Raw genomic sequence first — 25,261 nt, forward strand, 5'->3', positions numbered from 1 at the left:
ACTCCCTTCCAATGACCTTTCTTGCAGCATATTTTGGATATTAAGAAGAGCTGGATCTGGGGCAGAGCAGTTCATCCCTCAAGCCAGGAAGCTGAGATGCAGCCAACTCAGAGGAACTTTTTTTGTTGTTTTGGTTTTGTTTTTTTTTCTTTCTTTTTTTTTTTTTTAAAAGTTATGGTTGCTATGCTGCAACTCGTCTGTGGCTAAAATAAAAGGCACTGTTGGAGCGAGTCTGCCAAAGGATTGTTTGTCTTGCATCCATTTTTGCTAATTAAGTAGCCTCTTCTGTGTAAAGACAGCTGCTGACTCAGCAGGATTAGTCTTATTTATGAAAGATGATTTATGATTTATATGTTCCAGACAAAGACAAGTGTGATGAGTCTTTTGGATGGAGAAGGAGGAAACTTTTTTTTTTTTTTTTTTTTTTTTTTTTTTTTTTTTTTTTGGACCATGTCTGTTGCCAAAAGATTAGAAATGACAATCATCAACAAGAACGAGAGCCAGGGTAGGACAGGGCTGCCTGCAATAACAGAGGGAGCCCCTCCGACAGCGCTGGAAACGCTCCTCCAGGGTTCACGGAGGCCAAGGGGTTCTCAACCCTTTTTCATAGGGTGGATGATGTTTTAATACCGAGATTCTCTGCTGAGAACATGATCCCACGGACCCCACCTCTCCTTTCTCTGGAAAGAGAGAGAGCTGCAGCAGTTGCTTACGTGGGAAGTGACGGTAATGGGAGAGAATTGAACGTGGCTTTAGCTGCCTTTAAATGATTTAACAGCTGGATATAAGGAGAGGTGACTGCCACTAAAGTTGATCCATTTGGTTTTAGGAGATGGACCGGTTTCCAAGGAATTGAGCCAATTTATGAAATTATATATGGTGTCTGTGGGAACCCCAGAGCTGGTGGGAGCACCAGTTTGGGACAGTTTATCTTCTTAAGGCCGCTTTGAACAAGGGAGATAGAGCCAGCCCCACCACACACCCAGGGGTGGTTTTAAGATGCCTTTGATGACCTTGATTTTGTCATATTCACACTTTGCTTTCATTTGAACTGCTGGGGAGATGCTCTGGAGACCATTTGAGACTTTCCAGGCCTCAGTGAAACAGGGCAGTGGTCTAGGGAGCCTTTTGCTCTAACCATGGCCTTTTTTAATATAAACTATAAATATAAATAACTAAATATAAAGTAAATCCCAAACTGCATTAAACTCCCCTTGTTTCTGTGCACTTTAAGAAGGTAGAGCTTTCATGCAAAGGCCTGAGAAAAATGCGTCCTTGCCCAAAATAAATCTTCTTGGGGCAAGACGCAAAGGCCTGAGAAAGATGTGTCCTTGCCCAAAATAAATCTTCTTGGGGCAAGAAGTTTTGGAGGAACTAGTAGTTAATGAGTTTGGTAGAAACGCTTCTGGAACAAGTGTACCCAAAAGCATCTTACAGAGGGGAAAAGCCATGAAACTGCAATTTTCATGGAAATCTGACTTTTTTCCTTCAGCAAAATATCTTTGCATTTCTTGTATTTCTCCCTTATAAGTTCCAGCTCGTCGATTTCTTCCGGTGTGGGTAATCACAGAGCTTTGGGTTATGCTTAAGAGTTCAGAAATCGTTGTCCTTGTCTAAACTTTGCACTACAGGCCTTGTTTATGAGCTGTCTGGAGAGGATCTGTGAATCAATGGAGCATTGTTCAATAAATAATAAAAGCCAGACACAACTAGGTTTCTTTTTATATGAGGCTTTTCCCATAGGAGATAGTATATAAAAATGTCTGATGTGTAAGAACATGGTTTCTTCCTCTACAGAATGTAATTTAAACTCATCAAATTAATTACCACTTTGACATACCATCACTTGAAGTAATTTGTAACATCACACGTGAGATACAAAGTCGCTTTGTAACGTGGGACCTTGTTGTGATTTAGATTCTTTTGTCATTGTGCCGGAGGAAGCTGTAATTAATTTCTGTCAGGGTGATATATATAAGTGGCACTTTGCTTCATGTTTAATACAAAAGAACTAAACAGGCCTTTCTGGCCCACCTCACTTGTCTTGAAGAGTCAGATTTGTCTTACGTCTTTCATCCTCCCCTCAAGTTTTCATACGTGTTGCAGCGTTAGAGTGAGATGTGATGTTTGTCATTAAAATCCCTCCACAGTGCTCAGGGTTAATGTAGCAGATGTTCAGATTTTGTTTGTACTTGCGCAAGAGCCAGAGTAGATAGTCCTGCCCCGTAGTAATCTGTTTTCTTCTGGTTTGGAACACTTGGTTTCATCATCACTGAAAACATAGTGTTGGAAGCCGAGGTCCATGGAAGGCGTTTCGTGATAAAAAGAGTCAAGCCTCTCCTTTGCTCTTTCCAAAATGCTATTACTAAGCAGTGCAAATGGTGACAAACCCACTTGCTCTTCTTCTTCCAGGCAATTCCTTTTTTTTTTAATAAAAGATGTCTCTTTTTGAATCAAAGTACAAAAATGCCGCCTGTGTTCTGGTGTTATTGTTTCTTCTGTACTTCCCTGAGTCAGGCGGTGCCCACTGCACTTATCCATCAGCCTCAGCCTCTTCGTGAGTTCATCTGTTTGAAAGATGTAGTGATCACTTATGAAAGAAGGCTTAAGATAACACGGTATCATCTCTCCGAGGATGAGATAAGTGATATTAGTAATGAAATGTTCCATAAATCATCTTTTATCTGCGCAGCTGGATGGGACTTAAAGGAACTGGGTCAAAAAGACAAGTACATGTCTTCACCTTGGCATTAGTCAAAATGCCTAAGGCCAGTGTAGCTTCACCTGACACAGCTTTCATCATGCTGCCTTGCAGAGCTTGTCTGGCTGAAATGCACTTACATTTCCACGCCGTTACTGCTCCTCAACACAAACAGCAATATGTCACTGGACTCCTACTTTCTCTTTCTTTTCTTTCCAACTCTCTGGTTATGCCTAAATTTTAGTGACAATAGAAATCTCAGGAGTGTGTTTCTTCCCACCCAGTGACCCACACGCTCTTTGTCTTTTGCCATAACTCTGTCCTTCTGTGTCCTTTTGATGTTTAGGAGGAGCTAAACTCCTGCAGGAGGACGTGACGTGGCAATGCTCACTCTGACTTACTCAGAACCACAAGTGGAGTTTGGGGACCTGTGCAAAGGTGTTGCTGAGGCTTTTCCAGTTGGAGATGGCAGCGGAGACACCCCAGAACCAGATCCCTGAAGGTGAGCAGCAGGTAAGCAACGAGGAGCAGGTTTGACCTCAAGCCTGTCTGGGAGGCAATTTCAGGCATTCACAGCCTTAGTGTGGGTGATGTGAGGATAGATACGGCTAAAGCCTGGCAGGTCTGTAAATCCATGTGACAGATAAATCCCACCTGGAGCTTTGGGTTGTTATTTTCATCACAACAACCTCTTTCAAGGATGTGCTGGATTCCTCGGGTTAAGGTGGCAAACAGAATAAAATAACTAGTAAAAAACCCACCATGTCCTGATCCAAAGGCCAGTGAAATCCAGGGAATGATTCCTCTTCCTTTCACTGAGGTTTGGATCTGGCCATCACCTGCCCTATGGATGGGAGAGAAGTGGAGAGTAAACACAAGCGAGAAGTGGGCGACCAAGTATGTAATTTCTTTTTAGGACTGACCAGTGAATGAGCCCTGTGTCCAGGGAGTTTGGTGGCCAGACCCACACATCCAGGCTTGCTCAGATCACTCTCACAGGAAGGCAACTGCATATTTGTGGCAGGCTTGAGTTGGGAAAACTTCAGTCAAGCCTGTAAGTATCTGTTCTGCTCTACCACCATCACCACCCAAAACCATCTGGTATTTTAACAAGCTTGCACTGCAAATTTCCATATCTCCAGAATAAAAGTGCATCTATGGTGGGGGGGGGGGGGGGGCGGGGGGAGAAGGAGGAAAAGGAGTTTTAAACCAAAGCATTCAGGAAACCACAAAAAGGAGGCTCTGTGGCTAAGATCTATCTTCTCAACCCAAGCTGGATATGCTGGAGTAGAAATCTTGCTCAAAGTGCAGAAATTAGGAACAGCCTGGACCGATAACTTCTGCCAGTGGCAGGGAACAGCCCCTATTTCCACCACTGCACTGAGGAGGACAGGGTTGAGCAGTGAGGTGCTGGGTGCTTTAATGCACATGAACATCAGGATGAATCCAGGACAAGAAACAAGTGGCCAAATGGGGCTTCAAAGTCCTGGAAGGGAAAGCCAGGGCAGATTCTTACTCCTCACACCTCTGGTCTGATGAGGCTGAAGTCAGTGGGCTTCGGTGGACGAGGCCATGACCACAACTGGGCTTTGAATTGCCTTTCCAGAAGAGTTTGCAGAAGTGGAGCTCCAACAATCTCAGCATTGTGTCTTACTAAATGAGTAGTAAATCAGGCCTAATGACGGAAACTTTTCTAAGCAACCTGATACTCCAGAGCCTCCTAAACACAGAAGTAGAGGGATAATAATGGTAATAAAATAAGAGCCATCCTGAAGGCATGGTCCAAACTGTTACCAGTTCCATCCAGTCCTTTCTGCCTGCTGTTCACCTTGGATGACTGTAATTCCTTTTAAAAAGGGAATCTACCTAGAAAGTACCTTTTTTTTTTGTGGTGATCATATGAAACATATCCAAAGGAAGATGAAAATTTTCTGGGTGTGTTACACCCCCCAAATTCTAGTTGCCCAAATAAAGGGTGACTTCATGAGAGGAGGGCACTGAGGTACAGCTGAGATGGGCCACGTTTGAGGGCTCTCTGTTACCCACATAATGCCTAAGGCACACAAGAAATGGCTCTGTTTCAGAGCACTTCCATGCTTCTCTCTCCCAGGACTGTATGTTTAATTGATCCATCTTCATTAAGTATTTTGAGATCCTCAGAGTTCCCCAGCGGCACCTTATTTACATTCTCCTGAAGCAAAGCAGATGAAGTGAAGGCAGAACAGAGAGTGTGAAAGACGGCATCAAAGCCAAAGGAAAGGAGGTTCTTTGCAGAATGTTTTCTCAGGTGTAAGAAAGGGTAAGCCTGTTTCTAGCCAAAGACATCAAAGGCAGGAGCCCCCTCCCCAGGCTGCTGGGCTGGTTGGGTTTGGTTGGGCTTGGCTGGGCCGCCCAGGAGTGACTCAGAGTGACGGGGAGCAATGTTTTTCATACGGGATCCGGAATGGGTAGGAGCCTTTGTTTGGGAACCTTTGCAACTCCCTAAGTGAGTTCATCCCAGTGAGGTCAGCGGGTAAAACGTATCGGAGACAGGTGAAGAAATCACTCTGACTTTTCAACACTTGTGTTTTTTAAATACTTCTTCAGTACTGTTTGGATTAGTCCCTGTGCCGTGGCTGCTCTCAGTTCTCTTCCCAGCAAGAGGACACTGAATGCAAAATCAAATGGCCTTGTGGTTACAGTTCTGGCTATTCCAGGACCCTTTTTGTCCACAGACACCCTGCGTGACTCGAGTCCTTCCATCCCAGACCTTCATTTGTCAAATGACAACACCTGCAAGTGTCCCTGGAGAAGTGACTTGCCCCGGGTGTCTGTGGTCCCCAGCCCTCTGCTGGTTTCACAGAGCCTTCTTAAGTTACTTAAGAACAAAGACTAAATAACAGTCCGTTGCTCAATAGTTACACCCCACAAATGTACATGGTTAGGAAGAGAATTTCTCTCCCACATGCAACAGAGCAAGATTGTTTGGTTTGTGCTGGAGATTGTGTGACACAGCTTCTCCACGAGCAGGGAGAAGAAACACAGCCAGGCAGGAGACCTCCTCCTTATCCCTACCTGCCTTTGACTGAGGGACAGGGACCGAAGGCACTTGGAAGGAGATAAGGAATTTTGAAGCTTGGGGCTGCGATTTGGAGCACTTTGAAGTTGCATGGGCTAATGAAGAGAACAGTTTGTCCTGGAAAATGGGAAGTCGGGGTGGGACCGCTGGCTCTCGGTGACCTGTTGTGTAGCACTGGCTAATTTGCCCATTGTCTCTCCCGTCTATTTAAATCTGAAGCTCTTGGGGGCACCATATGTATTTACACAATGGGGCCATGATTTCCATAGCGCTCGTGCTAATTATCCAACACAAATAATTAATGGATGGAACAAGTTCTGGCTCCAGGGTTGAGCTTCTAACCACCTGCCCTGCTTATGACTTGAGGCCAACTTGATTGCAGCAGGGTGAACACAATGCGGTGAAGAAAACCCAGCAAATGATTCAACTTTTTTGCTAAATATAAAGGCTAAACACCCAGTAATCCTAAACCACATCAGGCCTTTTCTTCACCTAGGCTGCCTGCATCCCTCCTGTAACCACTAAATGCAAATAGTTGAACCAAACACCCAAACCCTAATGCTATTAACCACTGCTGGATATTACTGTGTTGCAAGACTTTTAAGAGCGGCGGCAGCAGCAAGCTCTTGGCTCGGCGCCACCGCTTTATTACTTATTTTTACATAGCCTTTGGCATGGCAAGAAGTCCTTCTTTAATTATAAACAGGAATGAAGAAGCCACAAGAGGAAATCATACAGTATTGTAGCCGGATAACTGGTACTGTGCTGATTACACAGGGGCTCTTATCAAAGCTGACACAGTGCTGGGGCTGAGCAGAGATTGTGCTGGAAGCCACCGGCTGTGCGTGGGAGAGAGCCTCGCGGCGGACGTAAGAGCTGTGTAATTCTGCTGAATTGAATTCTCCATGGAGAACTTTTTTTTTGTTTCCTTTTTTTTCCTCTCTTTCTCCCTCTCTCCCCCCCCCCCCCCCCCCCCCCCAAAAAAAAAATCTGAACCTCTTCCAAATGCTGAAAATCATCTTTTCCATCACACCTTTCCTACGTTATTTTATTTGGCCCTTCGGGGGTGGGAGGAGAAAGCTCAGTTTGACACAGAGATGAGCTATGGATAATGACAGTTGTTTGTGGAACCATGAGAAAACTCTTGAATCTCATTTAAGTCTCTCCCAAGAAGTGAATAACTACTGTTTGTTTATCTTGCCAAAGCCTTTTCAGTTTTCTGGAAGGACTGTCAGCCCCACCTTCTCTGGAGGCTCTGAGGATCCTGTTGGTAGCAGTCTCAGCTTCTGTCACTCTACCTGGGTCTGTGCTGTCCTCTGTGCTCAGTCTCCCTGATGTGTGAGGCTGCTCTGAGCACCCTTGCATGATCCCAGAACAAGTAGGGCCACGGAGATGCTGGGAGGGCTGGAGCCCCTCTGCTGTGAGGATGGGTTGAGAGAGTTGAGGGGGTTCAGCCTGGAGAAGAGAAGGCTCTGGGGAGACCTCGGAGCCCCTTCCAGTCCCTCAAGGGGCTCCAGGAAAGCTGGGGAGGGACTCTTGATGAGGGAGGGGAGCCCTAGGAGTAGAGGGAAGGGTTTGACTCTCTGATTGAGCTGAGATGTGGGGAAGAACTTCTTTGGTGTGAGGGTGGTGAGAGCCTGGCCCAGGTTGGCCCGAGAAGCTGTGGCTGCCCCATCCCTGGAGGGGTTCAAGGGCAGGTTGGAGGGGGCTTGGAGCAACCTGGGCTGGTGGGAGGTGTCCCTGCCCAGGGCAGGGTGTGGGATGAGATGGTCTTTAAGGTCCCTTCCAACCCAAACCATTCAATCATTCTATGATTCTATAAGTTATAATTCTATAAGATATAATTCTATGTCATTCTATAATGATTCTATGATTCTATAAGTTTCCCTGGGACTCAACAGGAAGTCACTAAAGGGCTGCTGGAGCACAGGTCATAAGTCTGATTTTTTAATTTGTTCCTCCACCACCAATCTGCTGTGAGACCATCGGAAGATTCCTTCTGCTGTTTTGGGCACCATTCTTCTCCCCAGGTGCATCTCTGGGGAGAAGAACAGCACAAGGCTGTCTCTGTCCCCTTTCAGCTGCACTTTAGGTGGGGCTTCTGCTGGGCATTCCCATTGCTCAAACTTGCTCTTAAAAAAAGGTGATGTTGGCCTGGCCAGACCTCTAACTGCATCAAACCAGGGATAATATGGATCAGTCTTCTCCCCTGCTCCTCCCTTGCAGAGCTGAAGGCAGCTGTAAAAGTGCTCGTTTCAATTCTACAGCTGATAAACCCCTTCCTATCATTTTGGACTATAAAGCATCTAAATTGAAAGTCACAGGCGGTTTGGTTTGTGCACACACACGTGCTCAGGGTTTCAGCCACGCTGCCTCCGGTGACTGTTCTCCAAATGTGACCAGTGATTTTGATTTTTTTCTTTGCTTGAGATCTTCCTGTTTGGTCAGATGTTGGCCCTGTCTATTTGTAGATTTAAACTCTTGCAATGATCTTAGAGCAATTCCTGTGGACACCTAGAGATTTTCAGAAGCCCCTTTACGTTGTGGGGTTCTATAGTAGCAAAAAGAAGCCTATTGAGCTTCATTGTCTTGTTTTTCCCCTCAGTTCTCACTCTTGATTATTTTTCCAGCCAACACTCATTGAAGGCCCATAAATAATTGTGTCGGAGCTGCAGACGTCTTCCAATCCTTTTAATTTTTTTCCAAAAGCCCCAGATACCATCTCTGCTGACTGAAGCCAAGCACTGTGGAGGGTTGGTGAACTTGAAGCTTTCATTGCCTACAATCTATAACAGAATAGAAAGCCAGAACGTATTTTTATTGTGCCCAAAGGGGATTCAGATCAAGGGGTTTGGATGAACTTCCTTGTCTTTCTTTGCTCCAAGTAATCCTTTCTTAAAACAAAGTAGATAATTTACTAGTGATTTGGGTGATAATGTGGAGCCAAATTCTTGGTGGTTTCCTTCACTTAGTTCCCTCTGCAGAGAACTATGTTCTGGTGACATTTCAGGGCTATGAAATAGAGTCACGGACAGATCCCGCTGAGAGCAACTGCTCGCGCTGCCGTACCTGGGGATTGGATCTGCTCGGGAGGACCACCAGGTCATGGGATTGAACGTAAACGCCAGGTAGGAGAAAATCCTCCTGAAATGTAATGTGATGGTGGATAAGGGATGAATCACCTGATTTAACAATGAGAGGATTTCAACAGCTTAGCTCTTTCTCCAAATCATTAAAAAGACATTTGTTCCATTATTTCCCCCCATTCCTGCCTTCTCTTGTCTTTAACATGGGGATGAGGGAAGGGCAGGGAGATTCTCCCGGAGTGAGCGGAGTAAGAAGAACAAACTGGGCACAGAACAAGGATGAATTTCCATCACACATCCCAACACATCTAGCTCTGGTGGGACACTAGGATGAAGGAAATCTCTTTCACTTCTAAAAAGGTTTAGAAGCATTTTGTCCAGAGGTTGAAGAACGACTTCCACTAGAAAGACAGAAGGATGTGTCCACCTGGGCAGGACTGACAGATGTCTACCATCTCCGTTGAAGGATTTGCTGGACCCAAGCCATGGTGGTGTCAGTAATTGATCCTCCAGGATCAATGTAATGTCTCACCAGACCAGAGCAGTGTCTACGTGCATTTACCTAAATACTGAAACAAGTCTCATACAAGGAATTATCTCCAGGGTCTTCTTTACCAACATATTCTGTTATTATAAAGTCTTCCTCCTTCACTTATGTTACTCAGATTTGTTAGCCATGTATCTATCGCACTTCAACGTGTCTTATTGTCTTATTCTCCCTGGGCAAAATAGGAATGGATAGTCTCACAACGTGCAGTGAAAGATCTATGTATCTATTGCACTTCAATGTGTCTTGTTCTCCCTGGGCAAAATAGGAGTGGATAGTCTCACAACGTGCAGTGAAAGATCTACCACATTCGTAATTTTGCATTTTATTGTTTTTGTTCTTATTACAGAAATAGTTGCAGTTCCCAGTTTACCTACCCTCTGGCCCTTTAAATTGAGGTGGGAAAGAAAGAAAAGGTGTTTCTGTTGGAGTGGCTGTTTGTCACCTGGTTCCTGTAGGCTTACATCCCTTCTAACTGGTAAGTTTGGGGGGTTTATGGTATTTTTTGTGATTATTCTTCTCCTTTTTATTCTAAAGAAGAAGGTAGGCTCCCAAAAGTAACTATTTGGAGTGGTTTTGTGTGATATGCAAAGCTCTGTGTGAGGTTTCCAGGTGCATCTGATTTGCCGTGTATTTGGGACACTGAATGGTTGGATTCACGCCCTCTGGCCCTTTATATTGAGGTGGGAAAGGAAGAAAAGGTGTTTCTGTTGGGGTGGCTGTTTGTCACCTGGTTCCTGTAGGCTTACATCCCTTCTAACTGGTAAGTTTGGGGGGTTTATGGTATTTTTTGTGATTATTCTTCTCCTTTTTATTCTAAAGAAGAAGGTAGGCTCCCAAAAGTAACTATTTGGAGTGGTTTTGTGTGATATGCAAAGCTCTGTGTGAGGTTTCCAGGTGCATCTGATTTGCCGTGTGTTTGGGACACTGAATGGTTGGATTCACATGAGAAAAATGATGGTTTCCCAAAGAACTTGTCCACGGTCTTTGTTTGGCTCTCCTGTTGCTGTGAAGGACTGTCAGCCCCAGAGCAGCTGGATGGTGCTTCTCTTGGTTGCTGCCTTGTCTGGGATCTGGTATAATTCAGCCCTGAGCTCAGGTGGCATCTCTAAGAATTGTTATAATACATTTGTCTCCTGAACAGCTTAAACTGTGAATAGACAAAACAAAGGAAAGGAGGGGGAAAATGATAAAACTGGCCCAGGGTTTACCCATTTACCTGTGTCTTGCTCTGTCCTCATCTGTGGGTTGATGCCATCATTCCATCTATGAACAAGAAAGATAAATCCAGCTGCTGGGGGGAAAACCACTGCTCACCCCTGAGCTCCCTTGGCATTGAATAAGAACAGCAGAGGTTATATTTGGTTAACTTTCTGCATTTCCCATTTTATTTTTTGCTGCTTCGGGAGATTTCTGATAACGGACTAATTCTATTACTTGTAAAAAAAAAAACCTCTCAAGACCCCAGCGTAAGGACCTTAAACTGCTGTATTGAACACAGACCCAGATATGACAATGTGTGGCTGAAACTGGGGGAAAAAGGGAAAAATGGCAATGTGAAAAGGGACTCTCCCCTAACAGGTGGAAACTGAGGCAAATGATCTTCCAGACCTGACCTTGCAAACATCCACATATGTGCTTAATTTTAAGCCTGAGTGGTTCCTTAAAGTCTCTGATTTAAAGGATTACTAGCGCTTAAAATTAAATACACATGTATGGATGTGGAGAGCTGGGTCCTTGGTCTCCTGTGTGTGAATTGCTCACTTGGAAGCACCTCCCTGCTCGTGTAACTTTATGGCACAGTAAATACCAAAATAATCTTATCAGCAGTGTCTTGGGGGCTGTATTGGCACCTAACACAACGCATCCTGGGGATTATCTGGGGCCTCTGCTATAATGAGCATTTAATCTGGGCCGTTTCCTCCCTTGTCATCTCCCTGCACCTCTGGGGTCTCTCACACTTCATTTTTTAGGATCTGCTTCAGCCAAGGGGCAGAAAGTCTCACCCCTTTTTATTCATCTACCCTGAAAGGGCTTTACCTTCAAACCCTTCCGTTCTGTCCCTTCTGCTGGGTTTGGGAGATGTGTGTTATGGCATTGGGTCTGCTTGGAGGCTGGGAGTAACTATTCCATGTGAGATGGAGAACAACTCGAGTTAAGATATGCTAGGAAGGAGGAGAACATTGGCACTTGGCAGAAAATAATACTCCTCTCAACCTCCAATTAGTAAAAATGGGTCTCAATTTGAAGCATGAGGGTTTTATGTTCTCCTTTAAACCCTTGCCTGGCTTAAAGCTGCATATTCTTTATTCATGTCTAAGCTCTGTTTAAAAATCCTCCTACGTGTCTTCAACAATATCTTGGAATAATGAGTCCTGCTGTCTAATTATGAAATATTTTTTTTCTCTGAAGGCTTTTTTTAAATCATGAAAAGTGAAAAAGTTATGATCCAACCCCTTGGTATCTCTGCTGTAAGAGCTCCAAACTCTGCTCCGAGTTGTGTGATCAGCATCCTCCTCTCTCAGCAGCTTGTCTCTGACTGCTCCTTCACAGAAACCAGAGGCAGAAACACCCAATAAGAAGACTCACATCACCTGCCCCGAACACTCGATTCAACCTCAAAGTGGTACAATTTCACTATTTCTGGAGACCAGCTCTGAAGTGACAGCATCTTGTGTGCCAGGTGTGTGAACGTGCTGTAGTTTTCCCTGTTTCTGGAGTCAGGCAATGGCATGGGACTGATCAGCAGGAACCAAGTTACCAGCTTGTCTTCCAAATTAAAGAGAAGATATTCCATCCTGTCTCATCTAAGCCAGGGAAAGGGGAGCCTGTTTTCCTCACGTCTTTCTCCATCAGCTGGCCTCTGCATCACTGAGCAAGTTTACCTGGCTCTGGATTTGTCTTGCCCAACTTTATCGTAGACATCAACCTTTGAGGGTGAGCAGAGACTCACCCATGCCAACACCATTGGAGGCTTTTCCTGGGTCTGCTCCTCTTGGACCTCTTGGACTGCCCTCCCCAAGCAAGGGGAGATGTTCCAGTAATCTGGGAATGGGAGAGGACATCAAGCAATTTGGGGGGGGGCAGCACTGGGAGCTGGAGTGTTTTTTTTTTCAACTTTCTTGAGCGAGTTTCAGAAGCTGGGGCTGAGTCCATCACCCTTCACCCTGGGCCACAGGTTGTCATCTGCACCCTGAGGACAGCAACTGCTCTCTCTGCCTTTCTCTGTTGTCCAAGTGAGGCAGAACGAAGCAGCAGCAGCTCAGGCTTGGTGTCATCTTAAAGCAGCAGCAGCAGCTCAGGCTTGGTGTCATCTTGGTGTCATCTTGGTGTCATCTCTTTCCACCTGACACAGGCCCCTGTTAGGCCTTACTTTTATTCTTCCCAATGCCCTTTTTGGTTTCTTTCTAATCTACCTTCAGTACAGAGGTAGTGATGAAATTTGGCCCCAAAATTCATCTTTCTTACCCATCTTATTTTCCATAGGGCCTGGAAAACATGGCAGAGCCATCCTTTGCAAGGTTTGGAGCTTGAGCTGAAGCTTGGAGTCCACTCCTCGTGCTCCTGCGTGGTGGGATGCTGTGGAGCTTGGTGGTGCTGGGGGTGCCTAACGAGCAGAAATGGGTCCTGCTGCGGGGGGGTTGGGGGTGTGTGTGTTTATGTAACGTGGGAGAATAGGGGAACCCGGGGTCTGAGGAAGGAAAATTGCTTATTCCATAATGACTGTTCCACCGCCTAGTACAGAGCGGAATAATTAGGGTTTCTTTTCTCTTTAATTAGAAAATGGCAAACATAGATTAATCAATTACAAATGCCTCTTTATACTGCAGTGCACTGCAATTAACATTACTTAAATGCGTTAACAAAGTAGGAGGCCTGTATTTGTAAAGCAACTTCTTACTGCTTTTTCTTTCCCCGGTTTCCCGGCTCCCAACATGACTGAACCCTTTCCATTTTCCCTTTTCTGCTCTTGCCCCTGCTCCTTCGGCGGAGATTTAACTAACAGCTCGAGATGAGATTTTTCAAACCATTATATACTGCATAGCGTTAGCGAAACCACTCTTTCCAAAAAAGCCCTTTTGGCCAGGCTGGGAGGGCTGGAGGAATTAACCCAGGGGAAGAAGAAGTGGAATCGGCGTATTCATTGGGGTCGCACATTACAATAGCGGAGTAAAATCCAGGAAATACAATAACTTGATTCATTACTTGTTTCTTAACGCCGCTGCCAAAAGCGTGATTAAGTCACAAAGAGTTCGATCAGGGACACTTAGTAACAAAACCCCAGCTCCATTGACATGGTCTATTTTCAGAGTACATCTAGTGCTTGTGCTCGCTGCTACGGGCCTCTTCCTCGCTCGGCATTTATTTAATAGCCTCCACCGGCCAACAAAAGTAGCGGAGGATGGAATTGGGGGGGAGGAAGCTTGTATTCAAGTGCAGGAATAGAGAAGTGGCAGCCCAGGAGGGAAGGAGGCAGGGTGGTCCAGGGGCTGGTGGTACCCAGGGTCCAGCTCTGCACCCTGATGCGGTCTCCTCTGCCCCGGGGCTCACCTGAGCCTGAGGCTGGACCAGGGCTGGGAGAAGTGGCTGTGTCTCCATGCATTGCTGCCATCTATTGGGAGGAATCGGCTCCTTCTCACCCCGATTTCCCCCGCGGAGCCGCGTTTCGGGAAGAACATGGGACTTCCAGCCCCAGCTGTTATGGGTTTGGAGGTATTGATGTGCCGTCACCGCCTTGACGTGAGATCTTCAACCTGGAGGGTTTTAGGCCATACCCTTTCTACTCTCATTGCTCTCCTTGTACCTTTGTGAATTGTGTGGTGGCCCCAAAGTGCTCTCCTGGACTCCCAAGTGTTGGTGGCACAATCTGGACTCAGGAAGCACCGGTACCACTTGGTAATCAGAGAATCATGGAATGGTTGGGGTTGGAAAGGACCTTAAAGACCACTTCATTCCATCCCCCTGCCCTGGGCAGGGACATCTCCCACCAGACCAGGTTGCTCAAAGCCCCATCCAGCCTGGCTTTGAAAACTTCCATACATACTTCCATAATCCTTAATTTTGTGGTGTAATGGTTTTATGCTGAAATGAGTGGCCCTGTGATTGTAACAAGTATTGGATGCACAGAAAGTATTTGGAAGCAAGAAACCTTAAATTTGAACGTTACCAAAACATCTGGTCCTTTGCACTGGTCCTGCATTGCTATTTCAGATGGATTTGGAAAAAAAATAATAAAATAAAGGGTGACTGGAAAGAAACCTGTGGCCTCTGGAGAGGGAGAGCCGTGGGTGTGCTGCTCTCCTGGCAGCACGGGGTGCCCTGGCCGGCAGGTTTACAACTGTGGCAAGTGGCTATCAGGTTTCTGTAGGTGGTTGTCTGCTCCTTTCTCCCCTACTGTAATTTAAAGACACTTTAGCACCTTGGATCTGCCCCAAGATGAAATAGGTAGAGCAGGTAGAAATGGTATCGCTCACGCGTTCGTCGCAACACGGAGCTGATGGAAAAACAGGTTTTGCCGTTGGGTCACATCTTCGTCCAGGTGAGGACTGAGGCACAGTTCAGCGTTTTCCACCCTGTCCTGTGGGTGCTGTCGGGGTGATGGAGCTTAGTGACCCCCCCAGCTCACGTAGGTGGAAGGGGGGGCTTGTGGAGACACAAACAAGAGCCTCCCCATCTTGCCAAGAGCATCCCCATCTTGCCAAGAGCATCCCCATTCTCCAAGAGGTGGTCCCAGTCATCTCCAAGAGGTGGTCCCAGTCATCTCCCTTAGACTGCCCACAGGTTGTCCCCTTTTGTACTGCCCTTGGTGGTGGCTGGTTGCAAGATGCTGTCTTTTAGGGGGTGATGGGCGCTGCATCAAATGAAACAGATGCTCCTTCCCAGCGAAATCTCTCAGGGACTAGCCAAATATAGCAGCAGCGTTCTGCTCTCTTGCAAAGCAGCTCCATTCAGATTCACAGCTGGTGTGCTTCTACCTCCCAGATCGCTTCTCCAAGCCCCTCTTCCCTTCTGCCTGAAGGATATCTACCCAGGTTGGTGCTCTCCCAGCATCCGAGGGATGGGGTGTTCAGCTTCAGCCCCGCTAGATTGGAAGAGGAGAGGACAGTACATTGTGTGGTGTATCCGCGTCACCTGGCTCCATTAAGAAATATCTCCTAAATCAGAAGTCTTTGCTGTGTGCCACCTGTGTTTTGTCCTCTGTTGGCACATTTCCCTAAGGCCTCAGATAAAAATGAGAGAAACTTTTATGTTTTATTGAGAAAATGTCTAGAACTGAGGAGGTGAAAAAGGCTCCATCCCTAATACTCCGCACGTGTGCTGCTCGCTGGCCTGACTGCCAAAATCTGCCCTGCCTGCCAAAATCTGCCCTGCCCAAAAGGGAGAAGACTTGAAGCCGTGTATGGAGAGATCTTTTCCTACTGTGGGCGTCTTCTGGGGAGGGATGTGGGCTCTCCAGACCCACATGTTGGTAGAAAGCAGGATCCTCCCTGCCATGCTGCAAGCCTGGCCCTTGGGAAGCGGTTGGTTTCCACCTGATAATAAATCTAGGCATTCACTGAACTACCTGCCAAACTGGGGCACCAAGGAAGGAGCCTCATCGACTTTCTATAGAGTTTTTTGGGTTTTTTTTAACGAGCTGATACGTGCTAAGTGGGAGATGCAGCTGATGAGGGTGCTAGCTATGGAGTATGTGGTTTCAGTTGGGGCTGGTGCTGGATGTTCCTCCCGGGGAAGGATGATGCTTTGAACTGGAGCGGTGGCATGTGGCTCACCACAGCTCTGCTGACACCAGAGTCGCCCGGCCTTTGAGCCAGGAGGAAGGGAGAGGAGCTGGGGAGGAAGCAGGGACCGCAGAAACACGCTGGGTGGGAGGCTAAAGAGCTGTCTCTCCTCCCTGATATTGGCTGGCTTGGAAGGAGAAGAGGGTGTGGGAGGGGTTGTGTCTCATGTGCTCGAGGATGCGAAGGCAAAGGGCTTTGTTATAACGTCACTGGTGATGATTTTTTGGAATTGATAAGGCCGAGGCAGCTGGTGCTTCACAGAGCAACGGGGAGAGCTGTCAGGAGGGCCAGGGGGGAAGGAGACCAGAGGTTGGGATGCCAAAGGGCTGCTCCCACTTTGGGAGAAGATGGGAGACAGGGATTAAGTGGGAGTGAGTGGGAACAGGGCTGTGGGGTTCTGTTCCTGCCTCTAGAAAAGGGTTTTCATCGCCTGCCTGGGTCCCCATCTTATTCTGATTACGCCTGTGCATCGGTTTTCTGCTCTGCAGGATGAGGACAGAAGGCTTCCCCTTGGAAAAAAAGTTTGTGAGACATCATTCATGAAGTAAACTCGAGTGCTGGAGGGAGAAAATATACTGTCCTTTTTTATTTCTTGTGTTCGCACACATTTTTCACTGCGTGGTTAAGATGAACTTGTCGGTTGGGCTTGTGTTTATCCTCTTAGGAATAAAAAAGGCAAACTGAATCAACACACGGATGTAAATAGGGGAAAATCCAATTTTATTGCATGTTCAGCAGTAACATGTGCTTACCATATCATATAGCTTAATGTGTGTTTAAGTAGCTGCTGTCCGTCATACTGCGCATTTATATAATAACTTAATTGGAAAGGGGTTGTGCTCGGGGAGATTAACTTTGCAGTGTTGAATGCTTTCAATTTCCTGGAAACATGTTCAAGGCAGGAACTCCTGGTTAGCCCTCTTTTATTTAAAAAAAAGAAAAAAGAAAAAAGGAAAAAAGAAGCTGTTGAAGATAAAATCTCTTGAAGATACCTTTTAAACCTCTCCTATGGGAGAAAGGTGGGTCTGACCAGCTTAACCTGGGAAGTGACAACTGGTTTTTTGGACTAGGGGTCCCTGGGGCATTTTGTTGCCGGCATCTCGAACTAAAAATCTATATGTTTCTTAAACAGGAAACGTTTACTAAAGAAATAACTTGCAACTAACAAACATAAATAGACTTGCGCATAGCTTGAGTTCCAGCTTTGTCTTCTTTGTTTACCAGGAATTTGTCAGACAACTGTCTAGGGCTCTAATATAACCCGTAGAGGCTTCAGGCAGCTCCGTAATATATTGCAAGAAAAACTTTATGCGAGGCATCTCTCGCCCAGAAATTCACAGCCTGCTCTAGTGCTGCTTGTTTCTACCCGTAACTGCGCTGAAAAACTGGCTTTATTTAAGAATTTGTGAGAGTGAGTGTGTTGTCTGCTTTCTGCCATCACTGCCTCACCCAGAGGGTACCTGGTGGCCCCCTGTCCTGTGCTGGCTGGCACCAGTTCACTTCCCATTAAAAATAAAAAATGCAGTTAGTGCAGAGAGCAGCTTGCCATCACACTAGACTGTCAGTGAGCATAAATCTGTAGATTTTACAGAATTTATTTCTGGTGAGGACACCTGTGCCCAGGTCCTGTGGTTCGTGGTACCCATAGGATGTGTTTTACTCTGGGTTCCAGCCTCCCCCTCCATCCACCCAAAGAGGAGCGACCGCCTTTGCTGCAACGAGAAGCCTTTTTTTCTCTTGCAGGTAAAGGGGCCCGTGGATAAATTTGGGAAGGGAGCAGGGGCTGCCTGGATGCTGAGCCTGGTGCTGCCTTTGCAGGCAGAGCCCTGTAACAAGTGCAGCTCTATTCAGCCCTTTTAATGAGGAAGCTGAGGCTAAAAGGCTGCCGGGGGGGATGGGAAGGCAGGCACAAATCTGGCAAATCCTTTGAACGGTTTGGACCGGCAACCGAAATGTATTTAACCGTTAAGATATGAAACTCCAGCCTTTCTTTCCTCCCCCCAGCCCTCACCCCCCCCCCCCCTTTTTTTATATGAAATAGAAAAACAAAAAGGAATATATGGAATACAAAAAACAAATCCTCAGAGGTGTGGATGCTAGTCAATACTCTGCACTATCAGCAAAGAAGAGGTCTGAATACATGGAGAAACCCACCAGCTCCATTTGCCTTCCTCTTTCAGGTGTCTCAGGGTTGAGGCGCACCCAGAACTTGACAGAGGTCAGTAAGCGCTATTGCTTACCCACGTTCTGCCTGCCACCAGTTCACCCACTGGAATAGTTTCTCCAAAAGTGAAGTTAGTATCTTTTACAGGCAGTAAGTAGAGAAATTAGAAAAAATGAAAGATAAACTTATTTTAAGAGTGATTAAAACCAATATCAATCTTTAGTATTTTATAACAAAGTTTAAAACAGGATTTTAAGAAGGTAACCCCCCTCTTAAGCAAAGTGTTAAGTAGGTGTTGACATAATATAAAGGGAAAAGCATAAGAATAGAGTTCAATGGGAACACAAAAAATACTACCACCTGCCCTCCCCTCCCTCCCCTTTTTTCAATTAACAGTTGGTCCCCAGGCTAACAGCCTGCTGATTCACTCACAGCGGCCATACAGCTGATGCTTCATGAAGTCTCTGTGTTAATCTAATCCCTAAATAGCTCTGGTCTCCATCACAGTCGCAGCGGCGATTTCGGTTCCAAATTGTAATTTTATTCTTGTAGCCTCTGCAAAAGTCAATAGGTTTTCCTGGAGGCGTCGCCTGCCCGTTTGGGCAGCTTGGATGGAAAAGGGCTATTGTAAACCCAATTTAACATGCCCTTCGGTATGGACAGGGCATGACCCAAAGGCTGCTGAAGTCAGGGAGGCTTTCTGAGAGCTTGGAGTGGGCTTTTGGAGCAGGGCTGGTGCAGGCTATTCTCAGTTTCTGTCTATATATTTAGATGGGATTCTGTGCCTCTATTAGGGCCTTTCGCTGCTTCTCCCGACCGGAGTAGCTGAGCAACTCTGCATTCTTTGCATCCTTGCCCAAATTTGCACTTTTATTCCCGGAAGCCATGCTGAAGCGCAGAGCTGGTGTGAAGGGAATGAGTTTGCAGATTTTGCTGTGTGAGCTGGCTGCCTGGTGGCATTGTACACTAAAATAACCAAAACCCCAGCCTATTTTTAGAAGGAGAGCATTCTCAAAAGCTTCCTGCCTTGATTTCCCCACCTCCCCCCTCTATTGTTCGCTGCTTTGGGCTCCAGCGTTGTTCCAGGAGTAGCCCCAAAAGCCTACCTGCCCCAGAGAAAAAATATTCCAGTTTCCATGAAATGGACTCTTGAAAGACAGTGTTCCACCCATACCTCTTTTAGCCAGCTATTAAGTGCTGTTAATTAGCTAACCCCCTGCATCTTACAGCTGTAGGAGAGTTTTGCTGCCCTGAATCCAAGCCATGGCCAGCAATTCCAAGTGAGACCACGCTTCTTGCCTGTGATCTCTGGAAAAGGTCTAAGCAATTTTCACTTCTTATTCCAGGCCCCTTTCTCTCTCTACCTGGTAAGTGGGAGGCTTCCAGCACGGCTCTGAAAGCTCAAAATAATACCTGCAAATACCTATCGTGAAGTGTAAGAAGTTCTCCACAAGAAGAGACAGTCTCAGCTGAGAAACGAGGAGCTTCCTGGTATAAGAAGACTAAAAGCTTTTCAAAGTTTTGGTCATCTCCTTGGATTAGCTATTCTCTAGTTATTACGGTCACTGTGGGGCAATTGTCTTCATCTGGGATGGACTGGACACCAGCCAGACTGTCCTGTAGCCCCATCAATAATTCCCTATGGCTATAGATTGCTATAGCAGTCTGCAGCATCTGAGACTTCAGAGCCTTCCCACTGGACCAAAAGCATGGTTACTGTAGTGAAAGGCAGGGTGTGTTTTGGGGGAGAGTAGGAATTTCAAACAAATTGGCCAAAAGGTAGAAGAGTGAGGATAAAAATGATGCTAAAACCTATCCGGTCCTTCAGCCTGTCCTTCTGAATAGTGCGGGTTGGTTTCCAGTTTTCTCAGTCTTTGTCCAGCCGTGTCTTAAATATCACGAGAGATTAAGCTTCAAATTACTGGTGTGACTTGTCCAGCCAGGTCTTAAATATTTAGATCTCAAACGAGCCATTAGTGAGAGGCTGGATGCTGCCGTGGCGCGTACGGGGGTCCTGAGCAGGAGCTGGAGACACCCACCCGGGTCCCCGCAGTGGGAAGGCAGCTGGCAGGAAACGGGCCCCTTCCTCGGGGTAGGAATAAGTATTTCCTTGAGCGCAGGGATTAACAAAGCCTGGTTTCCCACAGATTTGTGTCTTGTGGGCAATTGTTAATTGCGATTGAAGCTTTTCCCACAACTGGGGCATTTGACATCTCCCTCCCCCCTTTCTTCCCCCATAAAGTCACTGGTATCCAGTGAGGGGTGATCCCATGCCGCAGGGTTTGCACGGAGGGGTTTGGAGGGTTGTCTTCTAACAGCTGTCCTCTCTAACAACTTACTTTTCACAAAGGTGATGAGGAACCCAGAGGAATTTTTATGCCCCCATCAGATGCAGCTGAAGGTGCCCAGTGAACTGAAAGGGTCAGAAATGTGCCCGTTCACACACAGTGCATTTGTAGAATTGTCACCTTGTCAAATCAGGCTAAAATTGCTAAGGATGGATTTGAAAATCATGGCAGACTTCATAAACTTCATTGGGTTTGAGTTAACTTCGTGGTTTGGGCTTTTTTTGTTTTCCTTTTATGGGCTGCGGTTTCGGGGGTTTTTTTTGCTTTGTGGTAGATCTTTGTTTTATGTAAAGCCCGGTCTCGAATTTTTGGCTGAAAAGCACGCAAGACTTAATTCTGCTAATCTCAAAATGAGGATTGTGGGCATTAGGCTGTCTTTCTTAGTACAAGTAGAGCAGAACCAAAGTCCTGATTTCTGTTTTATGACCTAGACGAGATGTTTGTTTCTTGATATTGACCATCCACTTGTGGATCAAGCCTTAAAGTCTCTGTATTGGTTTCCCAACTGCTACATGGGGATAAAAGATCTGCTTTGTTCTATTTCAAATTAAAAATGTGCACTAACACAGTGGAGTTTCCCAGAAAAAGACCCTTGATATTTAGGTGTTTGTGATGGACAAAGCTGCTGGGCTGTGCTGGGAGATGGAAACCAAAATTCTCCAGCCAAATCTTTCAATACATTGGCTTGAACTGGGGCAAATTCCCAGTTCATATAAGGCCTTTAAGATGCTTATTCCTATGGCTGCACACCAGATAAGTGACAATTAGAAAAGACAATCAATTTGTGGCTGCTCTGGTTTTGGTTTCCATCTGATGCAACTGCAATCTGGAAGACAAATCTTAATTTAGGACTACAAAGGGATTGTTCTCTCAGAAGATAACACGCTGCCGGCCAGGCTCTTATCTTCCGTGAAAATTGATTGTCCCGTTTAGTGATGTCTCTATTTTCCTGTGGCTGGTTCAGAAGGAGCTGCTGAAAAGCGAACTAAATTGGGGTTGTGGATGCTGTGATTGTCGCTGTGAGTGGACCCTTAACTATCCCACTTCTCGCTTCACCTTTGCAGGCTCCCTAAAAATTGTCTGTTTGCCCCGGCGTGATACGGGTGTCCGAAACTCTGGCCTGTAAATTCTGTTTTCCTCTCACTTTCAGTGAATGGTATGAAAAAGGCAAAAGCCTGGTTGAAAATGTGGGTGCTGGAGCTGTGATCTCTCCCATATTGCTGTATGCCCAGTTAGGAAATGGGTGGAAGTGAGATTTCCCACATCAAATCCATAAAACCTCCGGGGATGTAGGGGACAACCCAGATCAGCTTCTTCCTTGTCACCCCTTTGGTGTCCTTTATCCTTCTCCCTTTCTCTTGGTCCACTCCTTAGATTCCCGTTTCTTTCTTGCACTCAAGTCCCCAGACCTCACCTGAAGAGCTGCTTTGATAATACCTTCTCCTGTCTCTTTTTCTGATAAATGGGCCAAAACAGGTCTTCTGACTAAGCTAAAAAATCAGGTTCTTCGCTGTTCTGCTGGTTACCGTACGAGCGAGAAAGCTCGGAGCAGCTGCCAGATATTTATGCAAGCCCTTTTCCTCTTCTATTTTAAGTTCAGTTTTGATCAAAAAAAGAAAGAGGGTGGGGGGAGAGAGGAGGGGAAAAAAAAAGAGAAATCAGCTTGGAAACCACAATCCATGACTTGGAGCTCCCTGCTGCTTCTTCCTGCTCGTTTGCAGAGGTAGGTGTGAGGTGCAGGGATGAAATGCACCTCTTGAACAGAACCTGCTGAAGAAGACAGCCAAGCAGAGGATTGGAGATGCTGACTTGCTTCTCTGCAAACCCTCCCCGGAGCCTTTCTCGCTGCCCAAACCGCGCTGGCGAGTTAATCATCCTCTCCCTTGGAGGCCAACCCGTGGTGAACTTCAGCCAGACAATGCACGCGACTCTCCGCAGCCCTACTTGTTTAGCAACATGCAGGGTTTGACATCCAAAGCAGCAGATGGGGAGGAGAGCACGCACCGGGGAGGGTGGTTGGGTTGGGAACAAGCTGTTCGAGGCCCTTTTCCACTTGGATTTAACCTCCCGTCTGAACGCCACGCTCAGCCCCGCCGCTGGACGCTCCCCTGGTTTGATATCGCAAGGAGGACTTGGTAGGGGTGAGGCATGGCCAAGAAAACCACACTGGTACTCTCTGTACAGGCTTGGAAAGAGGTGTATGGAACCACCTTGCCCTCCAGTTAGCCTAATAAATATTGTAATTTGAATTGTAAAGTTCCCAAGGGCGACGAAGCACAATCGCTGTGGTTGAGTTCATGGTGAGCCAGGCTATGGGGGCTACCTTTTCTTCTAAGACCACTGCTGAGCCACTGGTGTTTCTCAGGAGGCCTCAAAAGAAGATGGTTCTAGCACTGATGTGCAGCCTCAGAGGAAATATAGACAATATCCCTGGTTTTTCTCTTCTAAAAGCACCCTGTGTGTGGTTCTGCTGTCACAAACAGGTATTGCATATGGGTATTTCAGGGTGGGACCAGGACAAGAAGTGTCCAGTGGACACTTTGAGCAAGTCCTGGGGCCTCCCCCTACCGACATGCAAAAATGAGAGAAAAATGCATAATATACTCCGTTGCTCAAGTCCCCTGCTCCAAGTGACACTAGGACAGGTTTTTAGGCTGGTTTTGACTTGACTTGCCCAAAACTCAGGAGGGACAATACTGTCAATGGTCCCTCAGCTTCTGCATTTCTGGGGTTCCATCAGCTCTAAGTCAACCTCTGGCATGAAGACCAGAGGCCATAATCCCCAGGGGGGGACTTTCCCATTTGCTTCTATATGTTTTGAATTATGCTCTGCTCACTTAGCTCCTCTTATCTAACAAGGCCCCGTGTTATTTAGGCTTTGGCAATTAGTAGATTTTTCTCCAAGAATAATCTTTCCAGCTTCTAAAAAAATCACAGGGAAAGAATGATTCTCCCGTTGAATGTTCCTGTCAGTACGGCAACCAGAATATTTGATATGCAAACTTTAAGATCTGTGACTTGTTATGGTAATGAAAACAAAAAAAAAAATACAAAATGACACTCTTGCAAAACAAATTCCAGTAACTATTGGCTAGAAAAGTTTCAAGAGACTTTCTCAAGAGTAGAGCGAGGAGGCTGCCGTGTCATTCCCTTTTTTTTTTTTAAAATTATTTTTTATTTTTTTTTAAAGAGCTGCTGTGCAAATTGAAACGTGTGCTGCTGGCTGATCCCTCCCTGCCTTATTTCACACCTCGTGCTGAGGTCGCCCCGCGAGGAATTCTCTCCTCCCCGCAAACAGGGGAAAGATCTTCCCAAGGATCCTTCCCCAGCACGCACAAAAAAAAGCAAATTCATGATTCATGAAGGCTCTGGCCATAGATCTTTGCAAAGAAATGCTTGGCAGCTTTAGAGAATAGCTGGGTTTATTTTAACCTTTAAGAATGACACCAATTTCACAGCTGTTAATGCTATGTGGCTCCTACGCTTTCCAATGCAAATTGCACATGAAGGGCTAATGCATTTTGATGAGGGGGGGGGGGGGGGCAGAATCTCCATATTAATGTGCCAATATCTTTGTTCTGAAGTGTTTAATTTTATGCTTTAATGAGAGATCCTCTTTCTGGTTAAGGCAAGCCTTTGCAAGAAACTATTTAGATATTTGCTAGTGTCATCAGGCTCCGGAGCAGGGGGAGGGAAATACTTGGTGCAGGCAAAGAGGGGGGGGTGGGTGCCTCCGTGGCAAAGCCCATCGTGGTGGGAGTCCCGTGGAAATGGGGGAGTCCCTGAGTAAAGTGTCCCTCAAAATCAGGTTTGGGATTTACAGTCAAAAGAATTGGGGATTTTGGCTCAACCGCCAAAAGGAGGAAAGGAGAGGTGATGGGTGTCCCACCACGCTCAAATTCAGGGTGAGGGGGGTTTCCTCCCTCTCTTCATCTGTGCTGGCATCTCTGAGCTCTGATTGCTTTCCTTTCAGGTGAACAGCTCTGTCACTGTGTGCAAAACCTGGCGTCCTGTCTCCGTGTGCTGCATCTTCCAAAACCCATTACTCATCGGCGTGAGGCGGGATAACCTGCCAAAGCAGATTGCCGCCTGCAAATGCAACTTCCTCGCCTCCCCGGGCCACGTCCTGCTTCTCCAACTCCTCTTGGCTGCTGCATCGGGGCTGGGATGGGGACTGGCACATCTACCTGCTCAACGGAAGGATTAAAAAAACCTCTGACTCTTGTTTTTCAGGTAGGAATCCAGTCCAAGCTCATGATACCCGTGTTTGGTCAGCCTGCCACGGCCGAGCCTTGAAAGGATGGTTTTGCCTTCCACAGATGAGTATTTTCACTGCCTGGATCAGGCCAAGGTACCAGGGATTGAGTGCTGAAAGTGCTTTATGTATCTGATACGTGATGCACATTTGGCTTTAATCAAAATCCCATTGAAAGAGGCGGTGGGGATTTAGAGCATAGGATTACAAGTAATGCCAGGTTATTATTAGTAATCACTTTTCATCGTGCGTTGCATTTACAAGATACAAACCAATCCCAGCAGAACTATACTGAAATGCATAATTCCTTTCGTTAAAAA

At 46.3% G+C, this 25,261-nt stretch overlaps 1 long non-coding RNA gene across 1 annotated transcript; it reads left to right on the top strand.

Annotated features, from left to right (window-relative positions):
• Nucleotides 1-3,680: 3,680 nt before the first annotated feature.
• On the top strand, nt 3,681-9,826 carry LOC106888718. The gene is made up of 3 exons (XR_001412165.1): nt 3,681-3,755; nt 8,770-8,887; nt 9,742-9,826. It is a non-coding gene; the product is annotated as an uncharacterized LOC106888718 (long non-coding RNA).
• Nucleotides 9,827-25,261: the final 15,435 nt, after the last annotated feature.

Source organism: Calidris pugnax, unplaced genomic scaffold (assembly GCF_001431845.1).
Source record: "Calidris pugnax isolate Ruff unplaced genomic scaffold, ASM143184v1 scaffold88, whole genome shotgun sequence".
Taxonomy (NCBI): domain Eukaryota; kingdom Metazoa; phylum Chordata; class Aves; order Charadriiformes; family Scolopacidae; genus Calidris; species Calidris pugnax.